Here is a 6,000-nt window from a genome sequence, read left to right on the forward strand (position 1 = left end):
AAACCCACAAGGACCATGCCCTCCTAAACGTCAGTGTCCACAATGTCATGAAGACATCTCTGCCTTCACCTGGGCCTAGCCTCCATACAGAGCCTAACACTAACTAAGCTTTATTTAAAGGAATTTCTGCCCTTGCCTTTTCTCCCGGTATGACGCCAGTGAAAAAGCTTCTCATCCTAAGGTACTTTTGAAAGGAGCCTGTTCTTTCCACTGCAGAAACTAAGGGGTCTTGCTCACAAAAATGTCTGCTAATTCCCTGGCCTGAGCAGGAAGATCCCCAATCCTGCACCACTACTCCGTGCTTTCTTGTTCTGGATCCCCTAGGTTGTTCTTCTCTTCACTTGGGACTAAATTATTGTCCTGGCTCTTTCCTGAGGCCTGAAGCTTTGGGATCCAGGTCTGCTGAGCCAGACTACTTGCTTTGGCTTCAGTGTGTACCTGTAAGACCCAGGAAATTGTTGTATCTCCATTGAGCATCTGGGGATGGGCCTATAAGTCCTTAAAAGCCAGGCTACCTGAGGCCAGGGACACTCCCATTAGACAGCCGTGAAGTTGACTCTGCAACTCTACCTGCAATTTGAACCTTTCCCTTCTTAGAGGTTGCATATGGGATTTGTGGTCCTCTGATGCCTGTGTAACCCTATACACACACATACACACACACATGCGAGTGTGTCCCTACCTACATAAAAGTCAAGATGGTAAAAGAGCTAAGGGAAAGACTAGTTCAGCCAGGCCTGGGCAGTGGGGTCTTTACTCACTTTGAGAAGCCCCTAAATCATTTTACACACATGTGTATGTGGGTGTGTATGACAGTGACATGTTCTTTAAGGGTTGGCCATTCTGAATCTTGGGTAACCATCACTCTTGGTGGTAGGGGCCATTCCTTGGTCACTGGAGCTCCTGGGTGATTCAGTTGGTTAAGCATCTGCCTTCAGCTCAGGTCATGATCCCAGGGTCCTGGGATGGAATCCCACATCAGGCCCCCTGTTCATCGAGGAGTCTGCTTCTCCCTCTCCCTCTGCCTCTTCCTCCTGCTTGTGCTCGCTCTCTCTCTCAATTTAATAAAATCTTAAAAAAAAAAGAGCTAAGCAACCTTGGCTTAGCCATCTCTAAAACAAGGGTAGCTGAGAGAGAAAAGTAGACCAGGGAAGAAAACATGACTGGGTCTCTATCAACCTAACAGTTTCATGGATTCAAAGACCTGGCAAGGTAAGCTCTACCTCTACCATACCCAGAACTATATAACCTGGGCTTCCTAGTGCTTATCTAATGCCTAGATCAAGGAAGGGAATTTTCCAAGAGATATTCAGGCAGTGTTCCTGAGTCATTGAGGGTACCAAATTTCCAGCTTCCAAGCAGCTGTAAGACTTCTCGGGAGGGGGCAATGTATAATGGGCAGCAAGCCATGAGCAGTACACACCTATAGGGATCCCACTATGATATACCTGCCCCAGCTTCTTGTCCAAGTAAACCAATGCCTTTTCCAGTTGCTTCCAGTCTAGGTTCTCTTTTGAACACGTTAATGAAACACTTTCATGCCAATACTCTGAGTGACTCAACAAGTCATTGTTTATCTCCTCTACAGAACCAAACCCCAAAGCCTTCACTAGGTAGATTTCTGAATTCCTGGATAGGTAAGAATTCTTGATAGGTCTTTTCTCAGACTATGCCTCACACTCTTCCCTTAGTCATTCCCTGACAGGAACTTTGCGGGCCCCTCACAGAGAAACTTCCTGGATGTTACAATCCAATCTTTCTTAGATCCTTCCTGCTTTAGCTCATAAACACAGAGGGCTGTGAAAGTCTATGAGTGTTCCTTAGCTGAGATTTGTCTGTTGGTTGCCATGAGGCTGCATCATTACCAGAGATTCTTGGGTCCTGTAAGCCAAGTCCCACAATGTTACATGGGACTCTTTCAGAGGTGGTGCTCTCATTGGTTCCAAATATTATTACTTATAGGAAATTCTCTAGGAAGAATGGAAACTGGCACATAGGCCTGGGAGGCCAGGCTATACTAAAAAGATTAAAACTCACAAATTTTCACACTACTTCTAAAACAGGGGTTAAATTTCAGTTGGGGTGAGATATTGTACCTCATGCTAGGTTCTAGGAAAGGATGCCCCAGAGATCCTAATTTGGGTTAGAAAAGAAGGTAGTAGGAGTGGGAGCAAGGGTTGAAGTTTGGCCTGAGGGAGGGGTTAGTAATGAAGCAGGGTTCAGGGCTGGAGAAACACTGGGGAATCTTTAGCCTGAATTTAAACTGAGGGGTGGAGGAGTAGGGATTAGAAATGGGGTGCCTGGGTAGCTCAGTCAGTGGAGCATCCAGTTCTTGGTTTTGTCTCAAGTCATGATCTCAGGGTCATGGGATCCGGCCCCACATTGGGCTCCATTCTCAGCACATAGTCTGCTTATCCCTCTCCCTCTGCTTCCCCCCCTTTTAAATAAATAAAATATTTAAAAAGAAAAAAATTATATTGCATAAAATAAAGGAAGACTCCAGTGGGAAACAACCACTAGAAAACCGGACCAGTAGCCATAAGGGACTCACTGTGCAGAAAGAGGAGATCCTAATAGAGCTGCAATGGTCTCCCCAGGTTTGGGAATGTGGAAGCTGCTGAAGACTGTGCAGTTGCTCTTGGTTATCTTCAGTGTTCCACAATGGTTGGGAGCCTATGGTGTCCTGCATGACAGCAAGTGACTCAAAAACAGTCTCAGAAGAGTATAAACATATATTCCCTCAGCAAAAACTAGGAGACTTGTTAGTTCCAGTGATTTAATAAAACCTCTGTCCAATCATTAACTGACCACTAAGCTAAAAAAGCAGAGACTTGAGTGGCCATACACAATAAAGAATATAGACTGGATAGAATTAGTTTAGAAGAGTCACTATGCAAACAACAGCAACAACAAACTCAAGAGAATCTGATTCTTAGACTTGCCACATCATATTATTTAAAATGTCCCAATTTTCAACAAAAACTATAAAAGAAATTTTTAAAAGTTTGGCCCATACACATACACAGAAGAAAAAACAGCAATCATAAATAGTGACCCTGAGGAGGCCCAGACATTGAACTTACTAGACAAAGACTTTAAATCACCTGTTTAAAATAAGTTCAAAGTAAACTATGGCTAAAAGAACTAATGGAAAGTATGAAAACAAAAACTCACCAAATAGATTATCAATAAGGAGACAGAAGTTACTTTTAAAAATATAATCAAATAGGGACACCTGGGTGGCTCAGTCAGTTAAGTGACTGCCTTTGGCTCAGGTCATGATCCTGGGATCCTGAGATCAAGCTCTGCATTAGGCTCTCTGCTCAGTAGGGAGTCTGCTTCTCCCTCTCCCTCAGCCCCTCCTCCCACTCATTTGCACACATGCTCCGTCTCTCAGAAATAAATAAATAAATAAATAAATAAATAAATAAATAACAATAAAATTTCAAAAGCAGATCTGAGAACACAGAAGAAAAATTAATGAATTTAAAGATAAGTTAATTGAGATTATGCAATGTGAGGAGCAGGAAAAAAATAACGAAGAAAAATAGAGCCTAGAAGAATTGTTGGACATCATCAAGAATAACAATATACAAAGAACAGGAATCCCAGAAAGAGGGGAGAGAGAAAGGGGCAGAAATAATATCTGGAGAAACAATGGTCCCAAACCACCTATGTTGACTGAAAGACTAGTCTATACATCCAAGAAGCTCAACAAATTCCAAACAGGAAAAACACAAAGAGATCCACACTTACACACATCATCATCAAACTGTCAAAAGACAAAATGAAAAGGGAATACTGAAAGAGGCAAGAGAAAAGTGAGTCATCACTCACAAGGGATCCTCAATAAGATGTAACAGTTGATTTCTCATCAGAAGCCATGAAGGCCAGAAAGAATTGGATGACATACTTAACTTTTGAAAGAGAATTTCCATACTCAACAAAATTATCCAACAAAAATGAAGGAGGAATCAAGACCAGATAAAAAACTGAGAATCCATTGCTAGCAAAATTTCCCTACAAAAAAAAAAAAAAAAAGGTAATAGGAGTCCTTCAGGATAAAATAAAGAAAACTAGACAGTAACTCAAATCCACATAAAGAAATAAAGAGCATTCGGGACACCTGGATGGCTCAGCAGTTAAGCTTCTGACTTCAGCTCAGGGCATGGCCCTGAAGTTCCAAGAAGGAGTTCCAGAATGGACTCCCTGCAGGGAGGCTGCTTCTCTTTCTATTTCTCTATCTCTCTGTGTGTGTCTCTCATGAATAAATAAATAAAATCTTTAAAAAATAAAGAAATAAAAATAAATAAATAAAAATAAATAAATAGCACTGATAAAAGCAACTACAAAGGAAAATATAAGATAGTATAAATGCATATTTATAACTCCTTTTTTTCTCTCCTTTCTTCTTCTGATTTAAAAGATGTCTGCATAAAGCAATACTAATAAATCTGTGTTGATGAATGTATAATTCATGTACATCATGTATAAAGATGTAATCTGTATGCCTGTGAGAGCACAAATGAGGGAAAAGAAAATGAAACTAAGAGCAAAGTTTATAGGAGCAAACTGTATAGGAGCAAAGTAGGTTACCATAAATTAAGATTTATTAAGATAAAATGATAAAACAAGATAAACATAAGATTTATTAGGATAAATTAACTAATATAAATTATGATAATTATAATGCCCAGGGCAACCAATAAGAAAACAATTCAAAAATATAGTAAAAGAAACAACCAGGTCATTAAGATGGCACACTAGAAATGTCAATTTAACAAAAAAAGAGGCAGTAATGGAGCAGCTGAGAAACAAACAAAAAACATAAGAAATATAAAATATGACAGCAAAATTGTAGACATAAACCCTAGTATCTGTAATTACATTAAATATGAGTGAATTAAAATCTCCAATTAAAAGGCAAACACTGGAATAAGATTTAAAAATATATGATCCAACTATATGCTATCTATAAGAGACACATTTTACATTTATATTTTTTTAAGATTTATTTATTTATTTATTTATTTATTCATGAGAGACACAGAGAGAGAGAAGTAGACATACACAGAGGGAGAAGCAGGCTCCATGCAGGAAGCCTGATGATGGGACTCCATCCCGAGACTCTGGGATCACTCCCTGAGCCAAAGGCAGACACTCAACTGCTGAGCCACCCTGGTGTTCCCACTTTTGCATTTAAAGATACAAGCTGGGCCACCTGGGTGGCTCAGTGGTTGATTGTCTGCCTTGGGCTCATGGTTTGACCCCTGCATCCCAGGATCAAGTCCCACATCAGGCTCCCCACAGGGAACCTGCTTCTCCCTCTGTCTATGTCTCTGCTTTTCTCTGTGTGTCTCTCATCAATCAATCAATAAATAAAATCTTAAAAAGAAAAGATACAAGCTAAAAGTAAAAGAATGGGAAAAGATATATCATGCAAACCATAACCAAAAAGAAAGCTATAAAGCAGCTATACTAATAACAGACAAAATAGACTTTAAAAAAAATTGTTGGGGCACCTGGGTGGCTCAGTCACTTGAGCATCAGACACTTGATTTCAGCTCAGGTCATGATCTCAGGGTCATGAGATTCGGCCCCATGTCAGGCTCCGTGCACAGTAGGAAGTCTGCTTCTCTCCCTCTCTCTCTCACTCTGCCCCTACCCCAACTCAAGTGTGCACACACGCTCTCAAATAAATAATCTTTTTTTTCAAAGATTTTATTGGGCAGCCCTGGTGCCTCAGCGGTTTAGTGCCGCCTTCAGCCCAGGGTGTGATCCTGGAGACCTGGGATCGAGTCCTGAGTCGGGCTCCCTGCATGGAGCCTGCTTTTCCTTCTGCCTGTGTCTCTGCCTCTATCTCTCTCTGTGTGTCTCTCGTGAATAAATAAATAAAATCTTTAAAAAATATTTTTTGCATGTATGTATGTTATAATTGTTACATCTTCTTAATGGATTGATTTCTTATCATTATAAAATGCCCCTTTCGTCTATTATAAT

Source organism: Canis lupus, chromosome 10 (assembly GCF_048164855.1).
Source record: "Canis lupus baileyi chromosome 10, mCanLup2.hap1, whole genome shotgun sequence".
Lineage (NCBI taxonomy): Eukaryota > Metazoa > Chordata > Mammalia > Carnivora > Canidae > Canis > Canis lupus.